Genomic DNA, 25594 nt, shown 5'->3' on the forward strand with positions numbered 1-25594 from the left:
CTGGCCTGCCTGACACCCCAGAGGTGACTATATAGCAGTAAAGCTGCACAGATTGTAAATTATACAGATCTTTTCATCCCATGAAACAGCAATCAAAATCTTACACAGTTTTTCCAGACGTTTATTTGAACGTAAAGTAACTCAGTACTTGCTGCAAGGTGCCAGCGGTTTGGAAAAGACCCAGGGACAAAGCATGCTCATTCAGAGAAGAATGAACCAAATATTGAAAGTGGATCAATGGACTGGGGCATAAATCCTCCCCATTCGGCACAGCAGCTTCCTTTCATTGTCACTCTCTGCACAGACACCAATGGGCAAATCCGGCATAATGTATTAATTGTGCATTTAACTGCTGTTACCACATTACACACCAGGCAATTCCTTTCCTCTTGGTTACTCCTTCTTCTCGCCATCCCTTTCTCTCTACCTCCCTTGTTTCTGAATTTCTTTTCCTCAATGTTTCATTCCCTGGTGCTATTCTCCCTTTGCCACTTGGTGGGTTTCCTCACTACTGCCCAGCCACATTCCATTCACCAAGACGATCAGTGTCCAAATAATATCATTCATACAGATGTATCAATATAGCTCCTTCACTTCCACAGATTAAGCAAAGAGTGTGGTGCTCGGACTCCTAATTCACTGTTTCAGGTGTATCTGAAGTGCAACAGACTAAATATCCTATACTTGCTTTGTATGGAAGGCTATCTTTTTCTTCAAATGCTTGGATGTTGGAGGCCATATAAACGTAATATCCGTTTGAGGATCTAGGCCAGGAACTTCAGGTGAGTTCCCCTGTGCTCACAAACCATTTTATGAACATTCTTACTAGAAGAGTTAAATTTTGAATAACATTTCCTGTGCACCTTATCCCTCAAAGGTTTTCTGCCCCAGCTCCCACAGTAGTCAAAGTCTAGGTACCCAGAGTAATCTGTTTCTACTATCCAAGAACCAATATTAAGAAATGACACCAGTGGCTTCCTGGGCTACATTAGGCAGAGCTCTGGCCAGCTCTGGGCTCCCCAGTACAAGACAGACATGGACGTGCTGGAGTGAGTCCAACAATATGCCATGAAGATGATTAAGGGACTGGAACATGGAGAAGCTAAGAGAGGTGGGACTGTTCAGCCTGGAGAAGAGAGGGCTCAGGAGGACCTTATAGTGTGTATAAATACCTGCTGGTGGGCAGTAAAAAAAGGAATCCAAATTCTTCTCAGTGGTGCCCAGTGACAGGAGAAACGGTAATGGGCACAAACCAAAATACAGGAAATTCTGTTTAAACATAAGAAAAACACTTTTTTACTGTGTGGGTGGCTGAGTATTGAAACAGGCTGCCAAGAGAGGTTCTGGGGTCTCTGTCCTTGGAGATATTCAAAACCCAACTGTACAAGGCCCTGGGCAACCAACCTTTTGAACAGGAAGGTTGAGCTAGGCAGTCTCCAAACATCCTGTGACTCTGTGATTCTGCAAAATAAAATATTTTAGTGTGGGAAAAAATCAAATTTAATTTACCTGGCTCCCCTGGGAACCATAGTACATTACTGTACCATACAGGAGTAGAGGGGAAATAAAGATTTGCAAGTCCTGAACACCACAGGAAACTACTGCCATGGGAACAGTGGTCTGAAGGGCACATCCAGAGCAACTGAGTTCAGTCCCCTGCTTTTGCAGGACATCACAACAGGTATTCCCTGTTCTGAGCTTGTTATAAGTTAGGTCCAGGCACACCTGGGAAGGTCAGGTATTTCCAAACTGAAAAAGGGAACCCAATGGGGACATTTACAGAGAGATCGGCCACACTCCCCCACACTCCAAAGTGTCCCTGGAGCAGGATGACCCTCCATGTACGCTGTGGCTGGAACATGGGGGAAAGGGGAAAGCTGTGCCAGAGTTTGAGACGTCGTATTAGCAATGTTGTGTAAAATAAAAGAAGCTGGGGATTTGAGAAAAGGAGGTCTAGGTGTAATACCCTTCTTCTCAGGGTGGGTGGGACTAGTTTTCAGGCTAGCTGACTGAAACACGTATTGTCATTTTACTGTTAAATGCTGTGTGGACACCCAGTACAAATATAAGTAATGTCCCTTAGGTCCATAAATAAAAACAAACAAATGTGGTTTTGCACAGTTACCAAAAAAAAAACCCAGGAAGGATTAAAGAGTGTTTATTGGCTGTTAATAATACAATGTTGCAATTTAGGCTTCCTTTAGAGAATAGTGCCCGGTATCTACTATCTCATGATAAATAGGAGCTGTATCGCATGACACTTGTGAACAATGGGTGAAAGGGATATTAGAAAAATCTCATTTATCTTCTGCTTTATTTCTTGATAGAGGTCCTTGTCACCATGGCTATTATGTGACTAGCCCTAGAAAGGCCACCTCATTAGTTTTCTTTATCAAGATAGCAAGGTATCCTTTAAAGGGACAGTGCATAGATTTTAGATTCAAATAGAAAACAGACTGCATTGTGTGAATGTGTCTCTACCTCTCTTTTCACTGCTTAAATACGTAGGTTATTTCCATAGCTGTCAACCAGATGAAATTAACACTCCTGTGATGAGGAAGGTGTCCCTGTAACAGAAATATAGAAATGGAATTTCATGAGCAGATTGCTTCTATTTGCCTCATGCATTTCTTTAATGCATGTGGCATTTCTTTAATAAATAAACACTCACCAAGGGAAAAAAAAAAATGAAAGCAACTTTCTGTAAATTCTGTAAATCTATTTTCCCCTTTGTCTCTTCCACTCACACATACATCTTCCTCTTGTCTGACAACCACTTCAAAAATTTTCCTCTGTTGCCACCAAAGCAACTATGTGAGTGTCAACAAATCAGTAATGATTTAGAATATGTCAAAGGAAACTCAACATTTTTGTCTCTTTTCAAAAATCTTAATGACAGGCAGATAAAGTTGGACAACGCCACCTCTATTGGCTTTCTCTGGGTTTTGATGGGTATTTTTCATAGAACGAAAGACGCTGCTTCCCTTCTGCAGCAGGCAAGGCAGGGGAAGAGTAGCTGCAAAATCTGATAGTGCCTAATAGTTGTATTAGGCATGTCTAGCTTTCTGCATAATTAAGAATGTTTTTCAGTTGGGGGATATAGAAGATCAATGATTATAAAATATTATATAATAGTAATTAACTCTCAGAACACACTGCTAGCTTTAAATAGGTGATTAAAAGTACCCTCTCATGTGATAACTTACTAGAAAAGAGCCTTAGAGGTAAGCGGACGCTGAATGGATTCGACAATACTATTAGCTTACTGTATAAATCACAGTCACTTATTTCACTGCATTTTAAAGTAAGATAAAATATTAAAATGCAAAAAAAAAAAGCATTGATGGAACATTAACGTTAGGAATTTTAAGGCACAAGTTCAGGAAATTAAAAAGCTCAGGCTCTTTTAGTAGTAATCCCTATCAGGTGTGCGTTTTCAATGAGTAACCTGAGTGATGTTGTATCCGAATACATCGAAAATATCCCAAAAATAATGGCCCAACTACATTTGCTAGGAATAGATCAGGTACATGAAGTTTGAAATTCCTATTTGTCTTGTACTTAGAGTTTTGAATATGAAAGAATGGAAATGACAGTGTGTGTTTTTCCTTGAAGTTGTTGCATGCCCTACCGCAAACCTTCTGGGTGTAGTTTTTCCATGTGTCAAGTCCACCAAAGAAATGGAGCAGTCATGTTTCAGAAGCTTGCTATGAAAGGGCCATCAAGAAAGTACAGGAACAGCCTGCATTCGAAAAATCTGCAAGTTCAGTATTAGAGTTATCAGATGCAGAAAGAGTTCGGAGAAAGAAGATAAAACAGATCACCATGGTGGACGGATGGTCATTGACACTGGGTCTGTTCTGCTTTGAATGAAACACCCCTTAGGCAAGGTACCTGCAGACTCATTGATTAAACCACCAGTGCAGTGTTCCTTGTTGAGTTGCTTATGTCTGAAGTGAACTTACACTCCTCTAACGTCAATTTTGGTAATCCCCTGCTATCTGTGATTTTTTTAATTTCCTCAGTGCTTAGGAAATAAAGGAGACTGAGATAGAAATGGAAAATGAAGATTCCTTAGCGCTTCCTTTCTCAGTCTGTTCTTACCCTTCTAATCACACAGATGTTTTCTCTAGGAGCTCCATTTATGTTAGGGCCCTTGGAAGTCACATTCCTATTCTATTGGAGCACAATCATTCCACTCGCGAATAAGTTTTGTGCCGGGAAAACCTGTGTCACATCACTAATACACGTCACATTGGTTATTAATATGGATTGTGTAGGTCAGCATGTCATTAGTGATGGATGCATATGAAATCAAAGAAGCATCTGAACTTGCAATCATTTTTAGTTTCTAGTGGAGATAGCCTACCAGGACTCACTATTACTCACATTAGTGCTCAGGCCAAAGCCACGACAGCAGTAAAACACGAGAGCTAGCACAAGTCCGTGGGAGCTTAGGGTAAACCGACAAAGCAAAGTGGGGGAAAAATCTGAGAAAATGGTACACAGATGTGGGAAGATGAGGGGAACAGTCTAACGAGCACAGAGTGCAGCTAGATGATGGCGAAGCTGGGAACAGAATCAGCTCCACAGACTCCCAGTTCAGGGCATAACCTAGCAGGTTTGGTGGGTGGCTGTACTGGGAACTTATTCAATTTGTTGATCTTTCACAAGCCAGTCTAGAATGGAAAAAATAAAAATAAATTAAAAAAAAAAAATCTAGGTTTAAAAGATACTTGTTTGAAACAATAATGTCCTTGGCCGGGGGGGCAGGGAATATTTTAAATGTCATTGCTACCCTCTATTATATATATTATTCATCCCCATGGTCTGGATGACCACCACACATAGACAGACCAGCCAGTATAAATACCATAGGCACTCGTTACATAACAAATCTTTATCTATTTACCTTTCAGAACATTAGATCAATCTGCTCTGAACTTTGGTCTTTTCACAATCATAAGTATTACTGTTTCCCATTCATAGCAACTGCAGCAATAGCAGGGGTACTGCTGATGGAAAGACCGTGACCTTACTTATTACACCACCTGTGTACTCTTGAGAACCCTATAATTGAAACATTACATGTTGACTCACCTTTTTCTTATGATGTATTGTAACTTCTCAAGGCTAGAGTTTTCAATCACGGATTTTCAGAGTTATATCAGTGAAACAGATTTTAAATCTATTCTACTCTGAGAGAAGCTGTTCCTCCTTGAGAAACTCTCCATCTTTCCTGGTTGTTTTATTTCATTAAAATGAATGTTCTAAACGATTCCCAGTTTCTAAACAACACCCCAGCTTATTCTTGAATAAAATTTTACTATAGCGTTTTCTATTAACCAGGAAGGATTCAAAAGCATAGTTGGGCCATTCAGGACTCCAGCATATCAACACTGCACACCCTGTTCCCCCCTCAAAGGCCCTTTCTTACACCACATGTAGATATAAAAATATCCTCCTGCTGCTACTGCATCTTGCAAATGTTATCCCCTCTGTTCACTTGTCTCCTGCAAAACCTCTCATGTAGATGGTACCTTCAGCTCTTCTCTGCTACTGTTCCCAAAACCAGGGATCCAGGAAAGTATCTAAGATGTGCTCATCTTAGTCAGTGGACATACTACACTTGTAGAGGTAGCCTGTGACATTCATCTTCCTGGGAGTTACCTCCTGATGGGAAGCAGTCAGACCATCTGCAGATCATCCTCCAGGACATTCACTCGATGATTTAATGTGAATGGTGCATTGGTCTAATAAAACTTATTAGCCCTGTGGGGCGAAATGACTATGGAGAGCAAATATGCATCTAGCTTGACTAACATGCCTGCCTAAATGTATTTTTGAGGTTTGGCCTTTGTGCTGTCAGATGCTTGAAGGACTCCAATAGCCAGAAGACATTTCTTCCAATGAATCCTATGAATGTTGCTTGTTTACCAGGACTTGCTGCAGTCTCATACAAACAGCTGAGAGATGAAGGAGCATGGACTAAGGCTCATCTATCTACGGAAGACTTCCACTCCCATAGGGGAAATCAGCTCTCTCTGCTAACAGAAAGCTCAATGATTAATGCATTTTAGTCCATAGTCCCTACAACGTTAGCCAAAAAGTGGGAGGAACTTTTAAGGGCAATTGCTTCTCCAGCTGTGGGAAATGTATTCCCTCCATACTGATACATAAAGTAATTCTAATGATAACCAAACAATGCTTTAGAGATTCTGATCACGGTGGCTATTTTTTTTTTTCATATTTCATCACTTTATTCTAGTTAATTACTGGTTAAGAACCCTGTGGAAAAGCATATCACCTCCTACAGGAGTAGTTGAGGAGAATACGTTACAAGAAGTTGCAGAGGAAACTACTTAGAGGTGAAAAAACACATCTGAAATTTTCTCAGATTTTGGAATGTTTGCTCACCAGACAACTGTAAGATCTGTTACAAAAGAAAATTAAATCATTGATAACTGACTGTCTGGAAGCGTTGATGTTTTTAGGCTGATATTATGTCCTGTCCACACTTTCACACAATCTCCCCATTGAACGTAGAAGTACCTTCTAGACATTTTATGGTTCAGTATTGCAGAAGGTTTGCAGAGACTTTTGAGAGGACGTTAGTTAATCTAAAGTGACATGGAGGAATTTAACCCAGTTCTTAGCTCTGACAATTGCTTGACAGGTCAACGGGCACAAGTTCTACTTCCTCAAATACAGTTAGGTACTTAGCATCTACTGATTACACGGTGAGTTAGATGCCTGAATAAGTTCAGGGATCCTAGTCTAGATCTCCTTATGACAGATGTGCTTCTGTTAAGAATCTCAAACACTTTGAAATCTACTAAGGTAATAGTAAGGAATTATTATTGACAACAGTTTTGAGTGAAAAGTTTTGAGTGAAAATATTTAATTCCCTTAATTCTTTGAAAAAAAAATCTTTTTTTTGAGAAGGGCCATGTCATTCCTCACCTGAAATTCCTGGCATCATTTCCAATTTATTCCTCTTGATGGAAAGACGTTCCAGAACCCTGATTCCATATTTTACATATTTTAAATAATGAATGTCTTCTGAAAAAATGCATGAAAATTATGCTTGGCTTTAGTTACTAGAGAAGTTAACATAAGCTACTTAGATTACTATTACAAAAATGTTATTCAAATGTTTTTACTAATGTAAGTCCATATTGAGAGCTTGATCATGAATGGCTTTTGTTCTTCAAGTTCTTCTTGACCTGCATAATCCTTTGGTTTAAATTCTTGAGGGAAAATAAAAGCGCATTAAAGAAATCATGCTCTGTATACAAATAATTTTTCATTATTTGCATAACGAAGCAGTATTCCTATTACGCATCGTTTTCTTCTTTCACTCGAATATTTCTTCACATCCAAAAAATATATAGTCTTGAATCACAAAGGTTTAAAGTTTGTCAATGTGTTAAAATACTTTCACAGCAGCAATTTAAAATAGGCTGTACCAATTGCTACTTTTTCTATCAACCAGAAGATTAAAAAAGATTTGCAAAGGGGAAAAAACACACCCTGCCTTTTTTACTAGTGTGTGTACATTTTTCTAACTGCTTTTTACTTTAAAAAAAAAAAAAAGGAAGGAAAAAAACCAGAGCGACGATAAGGGAAGTCTCAGAAGGTATCAGAGCAATCTACATTCTTCTGAAGAGACAACAAGGAATTTCAAATTTTCAAGAATATTCTGCTACCAAAGTAGCAAAACCAGACTTAGGAAAGGGAGGAAACATTTAACATGTTCATAGTGCCATGAACATGCAAATGTAACACATCCTGCCACAGCATGGCTCCTTTCCTCCTCTAGAGTTTGACCCACGTAACGCCATTGGTGAATACGCTGCTGCTATTGGTGAAGTTAATGGTTCTGATATTACTAGTTAATCACTAGAGATTCCCATTTTCAGATATCCTAATTTCATCCTTGTAGATGATTGTCCTCAGGAGTATTATAATGGTTTGTAGTCATCTGCTGATGGTAATTATGGATGAAAAATATTTCAGATGAAAGAGAGGTAGAGATTGAGTGGATTGAGCAAGGTCATTGAAGTGATCTAGGGATTACATTATCAGTCCAGTTCCCACCTCATCCCAAAACATATTCATTTCCATAACATATTCTTCCCTTGAAGACACAAGCCACAAACATTACTCTGCAACTTTTCCTTTACCAAGGGAGTGTGGTAGTGTACTGCCACCCTCTGCTGGAATACACAAGGACCAAGCGATTTCTCCACCTCCCCATGTCTATTTAGAAAGAACAGTATGAATTGCATCATATTTTCTTGTCAGATATAGGAAAAAATTAAGGAATGTGGAAGGCTAATTTGACACCATGCTTTAAAGAAAAAAAAGAAAATGGGAGGTTTTCAATCTGTTTGTAATAAATTTTATTACAAGACTAATGTGGTGCACTAAGTATGTAAAATTCAGTTCCTACAACTCTTCTAAAGGAAGCAATGGCAAGGAAAATTTTCATAGAGTTTGGTCAGGGAGCTTTGGTGTAACTGGTTGCAGAGCTGTGGAACTCTAGGGATTCCTTGGTTGCTTCAAACCTTACAAGCATCACGAAAGGACTTAAACAAGTTTCCAGTTATGACTTTTTGCAATACTTCTAAGCCCTGCTAGAGAACAACTAAAAGCAGGAAGAGACACAAGTTCAGCTACTGGCCTTTCTGTATATGAACCAAGGTTTACCTGGTATTACTCACGTTGTAAGCCAGAATTTCACGCTTTGTAACACTGGAATCAGACGGAGTCTTTTGAGTTGTAAAAGCAAATAATGGGTGTGATGAGATGGACAGGGATAGGTTATTGAAACATCAAGAGATCAACAGCTTTGCCTATGAGTTTGTTCTAAAGAGGTACAATAAGGCCTATGTTTTTAAATGCAAGTGATGAAACTGGGCACCTCCAGGTTTTTTGTGTGTGCTGTGGTAAATGACGCTCAGTCATCTCTGAGTACCAGACTTCTCAAAAATATTTTAACCCAATACCAAGGGTATGAAAACCACTAATCCCCTTTGAAAGCTTAGGTTTATTTTTCCATCATCACTAATGCACAGGATGAGTTCAGTTTCTAAAAAAAAATCTGAGCTATTAAGATCAAATTCTGACCATATGGGAGTTACAAGAAGGTCTCAGCGCAGGAATATTCCATCATGTTAATTGATTACTGCAATATGTTGCACATGAGGAGAAGGAAGGAAAAAGAATGTTATGAAGATGTTCCAGCAGGTCCCGTCTTTGAGTAATGTGGATCACTGAGGATTTATTGCCCAAGAATTTACTGCTTTTATTCACATTTGGCTCTGATTTAAGGATCTGATCCAGATTCTTGAAACAAATGGTAGACAAAACCTTGACTGTACTTGAGATAGGTTCTTTAAAAAATGAAGTTACCTATTAAAAACAATACTTGGCTTATCTCAGACAATCAGATTTTTGCACCTACCAGTCCAGCTGTTGTACAACATCGACTTAAATGGTAGTCTGTCATGCACTAGAATAGTTTCATGATCATAGTCTATGTATGAGCACCTAAGATTTTTTCACTGATAACATTTGATAGTTTGGATTTATATTAGGTAAGCAAGAATAGATGGCATTAGTTTGTGTAATCACCTACTCACACAACAACTCACACAAAGTGTTGTTCACATTTATTTCTAATCCAGGCTGCATTTATTATTATTTCTGTCCAAAAATGCCTTCATTCTCTGTGTTTGAACCTTAGCTATATGCAGCAAAAAAAAAACAAAATGGAAGAAACTATTGTGTAAACAAGGGAAAAACATTACAGTTTGGGAGGGAAAGTGTAGCATAAGGGGAAAGTCAGGTTAGCATTGAAGCTCAGTATTTCATCGTCTTCACTAATAATTTGAAATTTAAAATCAATTCAAATTACTAACACGAGAGAGCTTTCAATAAAATCATGGTGACTGGACTTATGAGCCATCTGTGCCATACACTGAAGCTTAACTGCATTACGGTGGTCAAAGTACTGAATTAAAGGGAGTCAGGAGGGGGAGAAGGGAGGAGGCACAAGAGGTATGGCCTCTAAAACCTCTATAAATCTAACCTCCCTCTTTCCGACCGCCATCATTAGATTCCTACTCTGCCACTGAATAGTCTCAGGTAGGGCTTTAGTATTTGACAAATGAAGGCAATTTGAGGATTTTATACTTGTGGATACATTGTAGGACTTACTGTGTGACTTAAAAGCATTTTTCTTGTAAATCAAATATTACCTTGGAAAATAACAATACTGGCAAATGAAACCAGTGTGGTGCCACTCAAGCCTACAGTCCTGCTTTAATCATGTTGCTCTTTGAGAATTTAAAGCTTTTAATCATGCCAGGCTGCCACGTTTTGGGTTAAAATTCATGTGAATTTACAGATATTATTTTGGCCACTGGAGAGCTCACTTACTAATACAACAGGGACTCTATTGAAGTCATGGAAATTTTTTGCATTGTTATTTTTTGAATGCACTACAATTACTGCAAAGTTCAACCCTACCTGAGTTCATATGTGACAAAGTTAATGAAAAATAGGCTTAATCTGCAATGATTTTGTCTCTTTTGTCCTTCTGTATTTTGTCTGTGTGCTACGCATTAGCAACTGATTCAGTGTAAAAACAGGATATTTTGATTGCTTCATATCTTCATAGCAATAGCCTGTGTTGACTTTTGTATTAGTGCTCTAACCTTGAATTAATAAATACATAAATGAATTCTTACATCTGTGCTGTTTTCAGTACCCAATCAAGGCCAATGTGGTCTTATGACAGGATACAGGCCAACAATAACTGCTTAGAGTTTCATTCAATAAGGAGGTTCTTTATCTTTCAGATGAATTATCAAATAACCACCTATGAGATACCAGTCCAAAATATAAAACCAAAGCCATTTGAAACTAGTCTTGGGTTTTTTTTCTTCTGAGGTTTAAGGAGAAACCTAAGGGCTGGCAGCAAACCTCAAGGGTAATTTCTATTTCCCTGTCCTGCTCTGCATGTACACAGTTACATCGCATTGAGAAAGTTCAGAAACCAACAGGGACAGATAATGTATATAGCATACCATTATAGATACATAACCAAAAAAAAAAAAATAATCAGAAAATGGTACCAACCAGTTTCTATTGCAAATAAACACTGGACAGATGTGCTTTAGTTTTATGAGCATGTAAGTCTGATTTTACAGAGTACACTGCATGAAAGTCTAAGCCTTTGAATATTCCTTCAGCAGTAATATTCGTCCTGTTGACAAATCTTTTAAACACCTTATGCAAGCATCCTTTCATGCAAATCAGGTTTTCAGAGGTGCCATGTGAGAACCCATGCATTAGATCCAAATCCACCAGAATGCCAGGGATAAATGCATGTTGCCGAGTCATGGGAAGATCAGAACAGTTTTTAAAAAGCAGTCTTTCTAGAATGTAGATCCATTCCTTCATAACGCCATTTTCCAAACAGATTTATCTCTGAGTATCAAGTTTTGACTTTATCTTAGTTTGTATTTCTGAACCCCAGACTGTCAGCCAGATATTTGAAAAGCCATCTATTTCTCAGACATTTAAACTAACCTATTCATGGATATGCATGGCTTGTAAACCTACTTCCACATACCGATCTTAATGAGATTTTGCTCTTCAGCCTTCTAGTTATGGGCAAAACAATCTGGTTTTGTGTCTCCAGTGTGTATGCTTCGAATGTGAAATAGACTTGCATGTTTCTGTCTCTCACCTTTGCATCTGGGTGACAATTTACATTATGCACAGAGAAACAGAGTTTTCTATCAGTAATAAAAACACTTTAATCTTATTTAATTTTCTGGATTTCATCTATTTTCACTTGTGTGTAAGCATAGAAAATTTACTGAAGTGTCACTCTAAAACCCTTGTATAATTGCTAACAGCAATTGTGTCCAAAATTTACCCCATTTAATATGGAGTAGAGGATGTATAAGCAATTTCCAGTGCAAGTACAATGCCAAACAGCACAATAAATTTTATATGTCTCTCAAGGTGGTGAAATTGTTAATTAACCAAATTCAATTAGTTAAGGAAAGTATAAAGGATTGTATCACCATAATTCTATTAATCTCACTTTCAACAGCTAGGAATTATGAGCGCTATGAAGTTGCTTGTGCGTAGCCTGAGAACTCATCTTCAAACTCCCTAGGCGCTTGCTATGGACAAGTTTACATGACTGCCAACACCTGAGCAACTGCACTCGGCTGACATGCTTCTTGCCAGCTGACCCGTGTTATCTGACCTTCTGCATGCTCTGCTCTTATCCCATTTGTAAAACATGGCAAATAGTCTTAAAGCACTATCAGGATAGTTTAACACCTTTTAATTTGCATTTACAAGAGGTGACAAATGCACTTAGAGTCAAATTGAGTAGAAGTTTATCAAGAACCATCATTTACAGTGAGAAACAGCATTTGAGCACTGGACTAGATGATTTCCAGAGGTCCCTTCCGCACTAATTTTTTCTCTGGGATTCTACGAATTACAGAATATAGTCACTAAATTGCATCAAAGATTTGCAAACAGTGAACTCTTATGGCCAAGAAAAGTAACCAGAACATCTCAGTTGGAGTAATCATCACTTGATGATCTCAAAGGTCCTTTCCAATCATGAGGATTCTATGATTCTATGCTGATGTTATGATGCACCTTACGTGACGGAACTCTTATTTGAAAGGAAAGGGATTTGAATCACTAATGAACAAGGTGACGACACAAAACGGTTATATTGGAATATCTGTAGCCCAGACTAGCTAACAGTTATGTCCCTGAACTGCATGTAGCTTTTAGTGCTGCCAAAGAATCTCTTAAAGCTTCCCTGAAGCAAGAATAAATTGTTGAGGAAGGAGGTGTGGGAATGGGAATATTACAAAACTCACTGGTGAGTTAAAGGCTATAGGGAGGTAGGTTATAGCCCCAAGCTTTACAGGTTTAAAGCTCCTGATTTGTTTTTGGACAATATCTATTTTATAATAGCATGATGCTTTTTCTTCATAGTCTGGTGGACTCATCCACTTTTGAGCAAAAGCCTGACTCTCTCTGGCTGAACTGTGAAGACTGATCCAAAACCAGGAATTTTCCCATCACAGAGACTGGGAAGCCCAAAATGCACCAACTGGGAAGCCAGATGACTCAGAGGATTTAGTCCCAGACCTGTAACACTATCTTATCTCATGTTCATTGCAACTACAAATACACATGCTCTACAAAGTTAAGCCAAATTAAAATGGTTTTATCGTTGATTTAAAAGATTTGAAAACTTCAGAATCACATGCAGAACACTCACAGTGTGAGTCACAAATTGAATTCATACTTTGCAAAGAAAAGTCTCCATTCAGGAAAAGAAAATCGATTTCTTGAAGGTAGTAGGCAGGCAGGTCAATTTGCAGTAGAGCTGCTGTTCAAGGAAACTTCAGAGCCCCGCGTGTCCAGGTTTAAAAAAAATAAATCATTTAATTTAAAAATTTTAAATAATGTAAATTATGCTTTCAGCTGATTTATATGTGAGTCTGTCAAAGACTTGGACTTCACCAAAGGAATCGGTTCGCAGTTGTTTTTTAGGGGTTTTATTTAGCTTGGTTTAACCTGTGTTATGGTGGTACTGAAGAGCCCATTTGACAGTCTGGTTCTGTGGAGGCAGGCAACGAAGAGGATGGATCTTGCGTTATCTGACAGGACACACCAGACAGAGAGGAGGCAAATGGGAAAGGTCAGAAATGGATATACATGAAATTAACAGCCCATGGGAGAGGCAAAAGGACTTTTTTGGTTCATGGCTCATTTAATTAATAAAGAAGGAAACAAAGACACCACGTCAGATGCAGTTTACCATTTCACTTCTTAGTAGCTCATGTGGGATGAGCAAGAATTGGCTTCATTCATAACACAACTTCTACCTAAACACCTACTGTAGTCACTAGATGTATTGTACACCTGTGGTCTCTGGACCAAACCTGAATGGAATTTGAGCAGTAGGGACAGAAGATGAAACACTGGTAGAGAGTTAGCTGGACAGAATTAAATTTTTACAAGGTCATGATCCTGGATACAAATCATACTACTAAAAATCAAAGGGCATAAGCTGCTTGAAATCTTTAATGTGGACATATTTGATTTCATTTTGTGAGCATTTCAAGCCACAACAATGTGTAGCCAGACCCCCCTCCCCTCCCCAAAACAAGAACAAACAAAACCCAAGAAACATTGTCTAAGAAACATTATATGCCAATAATGGCATATAATCTTCCAACCATGAAGATTCTATCATTCTATGAATATTACCTATTCAGTATTTTTAGCTCAAGTATTAGGTTTCAAATAAGTGCAAAACTACTTTGAGTGCTTATATCGCCTTTTCATTCCAGATTCAGGATGCAAACGGAAGCACTAGAATTAACAGTGTTAGGCCAATCTGATGTTATTCCTATTCCAAAAAGAAGTATAGAGTACTAGAAATCTCATAAGAAAATCCTTGGTACTTCCACCCTTGTTTTTAGCGTTTTCAGGTTAAATCACTTCAACACAAATAGCAAAAACTCCAAACATTTGTGAGAATGGTCACCTTGTCTGATTCTTGGGTCTTCCAGTCACCAACACTTAGCTGAAGATTTTCACTGACTCCATATTCAAGTAGGATTATGCCCTCCCAAGTGTCCTGAATCAGAAACCTAGAGCTGATGACTGGGGCATCCTGAGAGACTCTACATCATTATCAAACTTCTTTCTCATCGGATATGAAGCTGGACAATGGGTGCAGTGTTACTTTGTATTTAAATTAACAAAAGGAAATAATCTGTTTAAAATATTTTGCTTTGACTGAACAACTGCGATTTTCTGAGTTGCTCCTACCCAAACATTCAAATATATTCATTCCCCACTTTATGGAGGTAATAATCCTCCTAAATAGACATTGGCCTGGGTTTAATCAGAGCTCCATTTCTCAGGTGGGATAATAATGTTTTCTGCAATGAGATACCGACCCAGTCACCATAGGCATAGCGACAGCGCATACGACTCAGTATATCAATAATTTTCTTTCATGCAGCTTGGATGGGCAAGGTCTGCCTAGTGCCTGGGTTACAGTTATGGTCCTCAGTAGCTACATGCACACTAGTGACTGAAATAAATAATATTCAGTTCAATCATTTTATAATGCCTTTTTGAGCCTCATGGTATTGGTAGCACGTTGAACTTTTGCTTCCTAAATTTAGCATAGACACATTGAGTATTAAATGTCATTTAGAACCTGCCTGATGTTTTTGTCTTGCTCATGTATGTAAGCCTGATTTTGAGCAAATAGACCTTTTGAAGTTGTTGAGAGCATTTGCATATGACATTATACATATGCTTTAGCAATGTGTGTTATGGAACTGTTAATGATTTTTGTCCTGACAATTTTTAATGCCCATTCTAGCATCTGTCATGGATGAAATTCCTCTTACGGACACAGTTAGGTGGATAATCTGGCATTTAACTCCTATCTTTGCTGAGTCAGATGCATTTTGCTTTCATCTCTATTCTAAGCCAATGCGGTGTTCAGTGATTACCTTTATCAATCTCCCTGCACTAAATTTGAGTATACTCATTGAATAAACTGCACTATAAACAACCTGTTTGGTACGTAGATAAGAACTGGATCCTTTTAATCCCAAATTGTAATTGCTTCAGGCCCCAAATGTGTAATTTAAGGATCAAAGCCTGAACTGTTATCATATGCAATCCAATAACAAGGAAAACCTGAATGATTTTCAGATAAATAAAATCAGGCTAAATCAATGTAAATCTATAACCACTTCTCTCACATCATTTAGTGTATTTAACTTCATTTTGTATTTTTCTTTGTTAGGTCTACAAATAGAAAGAGCTCAAGGTGTCAATCAGCCAAACGGGTAAGAGTCAAGTTTTCCCTAGGACTTCAGATTTTCATATTAATAATTCTATTTTTCTAGTCTCTATAATATAAGATTATAATAATTTTATAATATAAGATTATAATTTAATTATCCGATCTTGTTTACAGTTTCTATAATCTTATTTACAGTAAATCTGTACATTCTTTTCCATGTGTTTTATTTTCTTTTAGGTAATTTTCATAGCTCCTTTCAGTTATTTCTCATATGTTTAATACTTGTTTTCCTTGCATTAGCTAAAAAAACGCTAGGATTATCAAAAAAAAAACCTACAGTTTGATGTGAATTGAAACGTTGGGAAGCAGTAAAATATATGGGATAGATCAGCTGTATAAACATCTAAAGCAAAAAAATAAACATTCAAACAGCCCAGGGTTTTGAATACAATTTCTGCATTCTCTCCCCTTCACTTAAATATACACAGATGCAGGCAACGAGATAATGTGTGCAACTTCGGCATAGTCTACCCATGATCATGCAAACTTTATCAGTACAATTTAATCGATAACTGAGATGGAATTGTGGAGTCCCAGCCTGTGGTTAAATTCCACTTTTTCTTTTTGTAATAAAGGTTTAATTACTGTTTAAAAGGGCTGAAAAGCTAGAAGAAAAATGACAGCTAATATAAATATTTACTTGACCATCATTTAGTAAATACATAAATCTTTTCTTATTTCTTTAGATATTCAGCTCTTTTCAACAGCATAACAAGGAGTAAAGTTACAATGATAAATTGTTCTTTCCAATTTCATATTCTATTTATAGCCTTTTCATTCATCAGAGTTTTTAATTTGTTTAGGGTTTGTTGGTTTTCACGCTCCCATGTATGTTTTAAGAAATAATTTATTACAATGCATATTTCTTTCTTTTCAAAATTATAATCCAATTACTTTCTCAGGAAACAAGAATTCCTCCTTTTTATGTGAAATGAACTACCAGCAAAAATGGTTTCTGATTAGACAAGCTAATTTTGAAAGGACAGATAGAATCAAGCAATGAACTGGATAAAAATAATAATGGAGCATACCTTGTTAGATAACAAATGGAACAGACTTTGGAGACAATTAATGCAGGAGATACTTAATGCTGAGATATGTTGAACAAGCTTTGTCTTATTTATTTCCTGCTATAAATCATAGTTAATTTACTTAAATAATGTACTGTAACCACCTAGCTAAAAACATCATGTTTCTGTAAACACATGCTACTGTAACTCTCTCTGTTCTCTCCGATTTTGCATGGAAACCCCAGCACCCTTTTTTTGGGGGGGCAGTGAATGTATGTGTGTGTAGATAGTAGATAGATAGATAGATAGATAGATCCATCCATCCATCCATCCATCCATCCATCCATCCATCCAGTAAGGAAAAGTGGTTTAACAACATTCAGGATGAATACTGCAGGAAAATATTTGGTAACTTCATCCAAGGGATAAATATGTGTCATGGTTTCAGTTGGGATAGAGTTAACTATTTCACTAGCAGCTGGTATAGTGCTATGTTTTGGGATGGGAAATACTTTTGACAGGGCACTGGTGTTCTTGGTTGTTGCCAGGCAGTCAAGGCCTTTTACACTCCTCATATCACCCCACCAGCGAGTAGGCTGGGGGTGCACAAGAAGTTGGGAGGGGACACAGCTGGGACAGCGGACCACAGCTGACCAAAGGGATATTCCATACCACGTGATGTTATGCTCAGCATATAAAGCTAGGGGAAGAAGAAGGAAGGGGAGATGCTGGAAGTGATGGCATTTGTCTTCCCATTACGCATGATGGATCACTGCTTTCCTGGAGATGGCTGAACATCTGCCTGCCAATGGAAAGCAGTGAATGTATCCCTTGTTTGGCTTTGCTTGTGTGCACGGCTTTTGCTTTACTTATTGAACTGTCTTTATCTCAACCCACAAGTTTTTCCCCACTTTTACTCTTCTGATTCTCTGCCCTGTTGCAATTGGGGGCAGTGAGCAAATGGCTGCATGGTCCTAGCTTCTGTCTGGGGTTAAGCCATGACAACATGATTTTTTTTGCGTTGGGTTTCCAAATGACTAAATTACAGACTGCAGGCCCTTACTTGCTGGGCTTGATCCTGTTTCAAGTCTTGCACTGAAGTAGCACTTTTTATTGGACTGTTGAAAAACTGTAACAGAGTCAGGTGGTCTGAGAGATATCTTTTCCTATATTGTCTGTTTGCTGTATATGGTGAAGTTCTGTTTCTAAGAAGAAGCATAAAAAATTTTGGTGTTTTTTTGAGTAAAAAGCTGGAGTGGCACACTTTTGAGAGAAAAAAATATGCCTACAACTCTTATTCTTTTATGTTATGGAAATGATCATATGTGTACGTATTTCTAAAGAAAGAATCAAGTTACTATTAAAAACATCCCTAGCCCGTATTAACGACTTGTCCCCTCCAATGCAAGCAATCTTGCATTGTCAAACTCCAGAGGTCAAGGGCAAACAATATGAGTTTTAGGACTCTAAAAATGTGTACAATCTAATGAAAATGGAATTTCAAGTTTTTTAGTATAGTTATATGATCCTGACTGTCTTTTTATTCAGCAGTTAAGCAATTGGCAATTTAGTTAGGAAAGATAACATGTAGTTGCATATCCCTATAGTGTGTGTCTGATGCTTTTTGTTTTATCTGAAGCTAGAGAAATTTTATGTAAGACCTGTTTGTCTAACCTTTAGGAAATAGAAACACATTTTCTTTATCTTCCCTTAGCAGTAGTATTTCCTGGGCAATTTTCAAGGCTGCTTTCAAACAGTTCAGAAACACTGTGTGCAACTATTAAAAAATTGGAGTTTGACATAATTCTCTAACTGTGTATTGTATGATTGCATTTTGTATCAAACAGCAAAATTTACTGTTGGGAAAGAATCAGTTATAACACTATTTCTTCATCAACTGCCAATGAATTTGCAGGTCATGGGAGTGAGCAGACGATACACAGTGGTTTAAAAAGGAACTAGACAAGGTTATAGGCAGCCAAGATGCATTTCCTCAGAAACCCACAACTATGAAGGGTTCAGGAAATGCTTCATTTTCTCTGGGAACATGAGGACCTGAGTGGTGAACTTTCTCATGCGATTTGGGGAACAAATGACACCAAGGAGTTAATGCAGGGCTTCAGAAACAGGCCCAGGGACCACGAATGGTGCCTCCAGGCCTACTGTCTTCCAGGCTACCTATAGTCCCAATTCAATGTTTACTGACAAATTGCTCCGTCTTCCTCTTTCTGTGGCTTTATCTCATTAGCAGGAATCATGCTGCTTCCTCTTGGTCCTGTGGTCCGTGAATGTCTCCATGTCACATGGAAAAACAGCACTATAAAAAACTTTTAACTGTTTCACAGGGAGGATTCAGTCCTCTCAGCACCTTTACGAGTTCTTTTTCTCTTCCATGAAACGAGGTAAAATGGAAACAGAGTCCTCCTTCACGTAGCCAGTCTTAGTTTGGGGGAGCCAGGTTCTTCCTTGCAATGAGGGACCTCTGTAGAAGAGTTGTTCTGGACAGAGATGTGTCAGGGACTGTGCCTCAGTGTCCTCCACTTAAATCAATCCTACCATCTCAAGTCTGAGAAATAGCTCTTGACAGTCAAGTCGGACTTGCATGTGATCACTTATAAATATGAATAAGCATGTTCCCCCACTAGCACAGTATCCAACTCAAGTTTAAAAAACAGTCATCAAAAAGACTTCTTTTTAAATGTCTGCTGATTTTTAAAGACATCAGTAGAAAGGTAGCAAACACAACCAGTGCCATAAACAGCCAGCTTTTAGTCTTGAAGAAGGGAAGGGAATCATAGGTCTTCATCTCTTTCTAACTAATATTGTAGATTCAATTTTTTCAAACCAATGACTGCAATCCCTGGTGGGGGGGCCCACACGCTGTGACACTATTCAGAATAAACTCTTCTGTGTTCTCATGAATTGTGTGAAACCAGTCCTTCTACTCCTGTTTGTGCTGCAAATTTCAGTTTTACCCAATGCTTTTATATGAAACACTTCAATGATTTTATTATATTTTTCAGTACTTGGGCAACTAATCATGTGGATGTTAATTTTTCTCAGTGATTGGTAACTGTTTCTAAGCATTACCTACCCTAAAACATTTTTATTTACTTCCAGAGTCTTCCCCTTATTCACTTCCTTTTGAAGATTATAGCAATAAATCCCTCTTATCTCTCATGTCTGTATCTGGAAATCATCTCTAACTGCCTTCTCTCCCAAATTGCACCTTAATACCGATGCAGTCAAACAACTTCATAGTTTCAACATCTTACATCTCTCTGTTTTTTTTGTGTCCTCCTCCAATCACCAAATCCAGCACTTCCAGGTGTCTATTACTCATGCTATACTGCGTGTATAGAGTTATGGACACTCTCATTTTTCTACTTGTTCCTTCCTCTACTACATCAGCGTCCCTTTTCTCCTGGCTTTCTGGATTTACGCTGCCAGAAGACTACAAGATGTGCAAGGCTATGCTGGGCGGTAGAACCAAGCCCAGAATACAAACCTCTAGTACCTCAGCACAGGGCATGAGCTTGGGTTTGTAATATGTGTGATGTTAAGATTTTGGGGTATTGTTGAATAGCACCACCATTCTTTGCCTAATTTTGTATCATTTCTCATCTCCTCTATTCTCACTTTTCCATTAAGCACCTTGTGATTTCCTCTTGAGAGCTCCTTACTTACAAGAAAGTTGTTTCCAGGATTATTACCTTTCTGGCCTTGTCATTTCTCTTACAGTACACACTCCTATCCCATGACTATCCTACTTACTAATGGAGCTTCATTTCAGAAGTCCTAAAACACCTCAGAACCACTCTGCCAGAGAACCGCTACACAAATGCAGTTACAAATGAGTACCACATGCGTTGGTAAATATGAATCTCATCTTGCCTGCCTGTTCCTGTTCACTCTCATTATATATATGTATTCAGTAAAGAGCAAAATTGAAAGATTAAATAGTCATCTGAGTTTGTGGAAAGATAGGTTTCGGTCAAGATAGTCCTTGCATAATCCTGCACGTTTTATTTGTAAATTGTATTTTCATTTCTCACAGGAGAAGTTGCCAGGAAAAAGACTTTTGCCTTCTGAATCGGATCGGTCTGAATCGGATCGGTCTGAATCGGATCCTCCAGCCAGCTGATACTCCACTCATATGCAACACAATTTAGTAGTTGCTGTAATATTGGCTTTGATTTTAAATTCTTATTTTGGCCTAAGGTTACTTGTAGGCCAGGGTTTCATGCTGCCACAGAGCAAAAGACTTAACACATAGGCAGATTGTCCTTCAAGTTTCAGCTGTTTTAGGACACGCACAATAAAGCATATGGGAAGGAACAGAGACAAGCCTTGGAACACAGATTGGATCCCTCCCATGGAAACAGAAAGGGTGCTGCATTGCAGTTTTAGCCTGAATGAGTAGGAGAGATGAGGTTGGAAAGATATGTGAGTGCAGGAAACATGGTGATGGCAGAGTAAGAACCATCCTGAGGAGGAGAAAAAGTGCCAGAGGCAGGTAGTAACAGGAACCAGCTGTGATTTCAAACACTTATTGAATGAAACCTCCTCCAGCATAGCCCTGTGATGGAGCCTGGGGACCAGGGAGGTCTCTGAGGAGTGATGGTGAATGATGTAGCCAGGAGATAATGAAGATTTCAAGGCTTGCCTGTATTTCGTTAGAAAGTTGGGCAAAATCAGCATATTTCCTGGGAAACAGCTCTGTATTGATGAACCAACATTTTCTGTACGAAGACAAATATTCTGTTGACAGTTTTGACCAGCTCTATTTTCAGTGTCAAGGGATCTTGTGCTACTTCTCTCTGTCGTATCCACTCTGGCCCTTGATGCAGGAATTGTCATCTTTAGTTATATTTGCACGTTTGCCTGCAACACTGGCTGGAGGCCATAGACTGCAGCACTAATAGGCACAGAAATCGAGAGACCTAAGGTGTTTTCCTTTCCGTGCCTTTCTAATTGATGGCACGTCTAACTAATGTTGCCAGAAACTGATACCGTCACATCACAGATCAGCCTCGAAGAAGTGAACCGTATGCAACATTCCAGATTATTTTTGGTTTTGCCGGCATAGAAATATACTACAGCAAAACCTCAAGTTGCCAAATGTGGGTAGTTTGTACGCAAGCGAAATATAATGACAAGCGGTGACATTGCTACCCTCTCTTTTGTGGCAAAGCTGATTTAAGTTTAGTTCACTCTTTTTAATTTATTTCTCCTTTTAATTTCCTCTTTTCATATAGGGGGAAATTATGATCTTATGAAGCTGACATTAAATGATCAAACAATATTGAACAACCTAATGAAAATCTTAAGCAAAAGTCATTGTGAATTAGGTATTTGCTAAACTGACAACACAAGCCTTTGTAAACCTGATATTGTTCTTATGTAAACTCATGAATGGAGACTTTCTCAAATAAATTACTTAATAACATCAGAGAGTCATTGGCTGTGTAAATATATCCCAGGGGCGCATACTAAGATTCCTGAATTTAAATGTTCAATAGAACTTCATATTTGTCACCTTTACTAACGAGTTTTTCCTTATGAAATCATTATTAGCATGAAAAAGTTAAATTTTGTATCTAATTTCTTGAATTAATGCTGTTTAAAGGCCCTAAGGGTTTGAAAGTTCTTTCACTGGAATTCATCATTTACATAATTTTCATAGCCCCAACCCTTTGCTCTCAACTATGAATGCACATTGTGATTTTTTTACGCATTAAGGCAGCAACTTCTATTTTTCTCTACACAAAACAATTAACAGAAGAATAACAGGTAATAAACATTTTTAATCTTTAATGTTATATTAACAGTGAAGTGCCATATTTCACGCTTCAGCAACAGCACTGCCTGCTGAATGATGCCTTTCTGGTTCCTCACTATGAAGATATTTGATTAGAAATGGAAAAACAATTGAGTCATTTGAGATCAGTGGAGCTTTCCATCATTTCCAGCTTGAGATACTTGTGAGTGCACAGCAGCATGGCCAGACTTTTAAGCAGACTAGACAGTATTTTCTCAACTCTACATTATCATAGTTCAGCCATGATCTATGAAAGAGCTGTTTACTTGATAAATTTCTTTGTGTTGTTAATATAGCTTATTAGATAGGAATATTATTCTTTTCATAAGCCCAGACTTGGGACACCAATGCAACACAGCATTTGACCAAAATATCTCTTAATGTTAACCTTTCCTCTGCCTACTGTTACTAATAATAATTTTTATTACTGCAGGTCTTTGTGAACTCAGGGTCATGGACATATGGCAAGCATAAGACAAAGATGTAGGACAGACCCAAAGCTGAAAAACCTTACCAAAGTAGCGGCAAAGATAGGCCTAATATCTGGGTACTTTGGGTTTAGCATAGCAATCACAATGGAAACATAACAGTTCAGACAGTATTTTGACCAGAAAAGCTTAATTTAGCTCTGTGTCAAGGCTAAATTTGTTTGACAACAACCACTTCCATCCAGTGGTTTGCTACATACTGCAAATCAATTTTACATGGTAGACACATCCCCTATTCCCCAATTTAACAACATGCACGACAATTTTATTATTATTCCTGTCTGTGCACAGTGAAAAAACTAAGGCAAATGATGCAATCTGTTTTGTGGGAAACTTTTGATTAGGATTCAATGTGAGATTAAGACTCCGCTTTTAGATATATACTTTTCATCCAGTTATGAGTATCTAAAAAGCTATTGCACCCACATTAGATTCACTGAATGTACTGATTGCCTCTCCCCTGGGTGTGATGGGAATTTACACACCTAATGCACCAATTACTTCCATACTTTCAACATTTAAAGTCTAAATCTGGAGACGAATGTGACCCTTTCAGTTTGATTCATTTGCCCACACATTCGTGTCTAGTGCTGTTTGAGAAGCCTAGTGCCATGTTCTCATAGAATAAAAGAATTAACACCACCTTCTCACACCAGCCCCTGAAAGTAATTTATCCTATCCCAATACAAAATGGAGAATCAGATTCATAAAATGCATTGCTAAATGTAATGCGGTGCAGTGAATACTGATTATTTTTTTTTTTAAGCCAGTCTATTGTGCCTCAGATTTCCTCTGATGTTTTTCAAAGTTTCTGTAAACACACACTCTTTTTTTTTCTGTAGAAGGAAAATCACATACCTGTGTGTTTTCTCTCTGGTCACAAAATGTCTAGGAATAGCTTCTAGGTGCATTATCTGAATTCCCATTATTTTCCAACAGAAGCTTCAAGTGTCATGTTACCTGTTAATGCTGCTGCTCTTTCCCACCAAGGGACAATATCGAAGAGTCTCAGGGACAGAAAAAAAGGTGAACAATCTTGAAAATATTCTTAGCGATGAAATCCAGATGTTACAATTTTTGGTCACGAGTGCTTGATGTAGAAAGGGGTTTAAATCAAATACTGAAAGGGAATGAACCCATGAAACCCTCTAAATCTATTTTCTGACCAGCAGCATCTTCCTTGCAAACCTTGTCTCACAATTTCTCTCTAGACAAATCACTCTTCTTGACATAATGGAGGAAGTCCAGTATGTGTGATCAACTGTGTACAGTTTTAAATTTCCTGCAAATCATGTTAGTTGCTTGATGATATGTTAAACCGTAGGAATTAGCCATACTGAAGTTATTCATTTTGGACTCCAGACAAACAACCTCAGAACAGCTTGTTGGAAGGCCTGGCACTTAGTTACAATCAAATTCGATGATGACTTGCAACACGCATGTCAAACTGAGGTCAGCCATTTGAGGCTGCTCACTACCAACCTTCCCTCTCCAGGAGCCAAATCACTGCCCAGACGCTCGTAGAGGCTTGCTATTGCCATAATGACAACATGTTATCCAGGTTAAAATGTGGGTTTGCTATTCATCCAAATGTACACTAAGCCACTGGAAAACTTTACCAAGGAGTGCTATGCTGCTTGTGAATGCAAAAACTCAACTGGCTCAGAATTTTGAGCCATTTGCTGTGTACTAACACTATGTTGCCCAGAGAAGCTGTGGCTGCCCCATCCCTGGAGGTGTTCAAGACCAGGCTGGATGGGGCTTTGAGCAGCCTGGTCCAGTGGGAGGTGTCCCTGCCCATAGCAGGAGGGTGGAACTGGATGATCTTTAAGGTCCCTTCCAACCCAAACCATTCTATGATTCTGTTATAAATTCTGGTTTATAAGATCTGAGTCATTAAATGAATCCAGATATTTGGGTTTGTTTGGTTTTTTTCCCCCCGTGCTTTTGCAACTGCCATTTCCAATAGCTAAACGCCCAAACCACCACTTACCAAAGAACCCTACTGATGCAGCCATTGGAAAACCCGCACTTGACATCCGTCAGCCTGCTGAGATTCCAGCCAATGTTCTCACCCTGTGCTGATGCACTCTTCAGATATAATTGCTTGTCTCTGATTCGCAGTATCTCTTAGTAACACAGGCACTCTCCTTCTTGATTCATTCCAGCGACAAGGAGCACAAATTGAAAAAAAACATTCATAAAACTCAAATTAAAACATGTAACTCAAATCTTCTTGCACTAGCAAGGTTTGACTGGTTGTAAATACAAACTATCTGAACTGATCTTAGGATTTTAAGAAAATACATGGTTGCCCTGT

At 38.3% G+C, this 25594-nt stretch overlaps 1 protein-coding gene across 7 annotated transcripts in view; it reads left to right on the forward strand.

The window, feature by feature from the left end:
- Nucleotides 1–25594, forward strand: part of CELF2 (CUGBP Elav-like family member 2) — a 559698-nt gene that overhangs the window by 86585 nt on the left and 447519 nt on the right. For all 7 annotated transcript variants that reach the window (XM_074573263.1, XM_074573258.1, XM_074573267.1 and 4 more), the window contains one exon: nt 15896–15938. The gene's annotated coding sequence lies outside the window, so the exon portion shown is untranslated. The remainder of the gene's footprint in view (nt 1–15895; nt 15939–25594) is intronic.

This window comes from Larus michahellis, chromosome 1 (genome assembly GCF_964199755.1).
Source record: "Larus michahellis chromosome 1, bLarMic1.1, whole genome shotgun sequence".
Lineage (NCBI taxonomy): Eukaryota > Metazoa > Chordata > Aves > Charadriiformes > Laridae > Larus > Larus michahellis.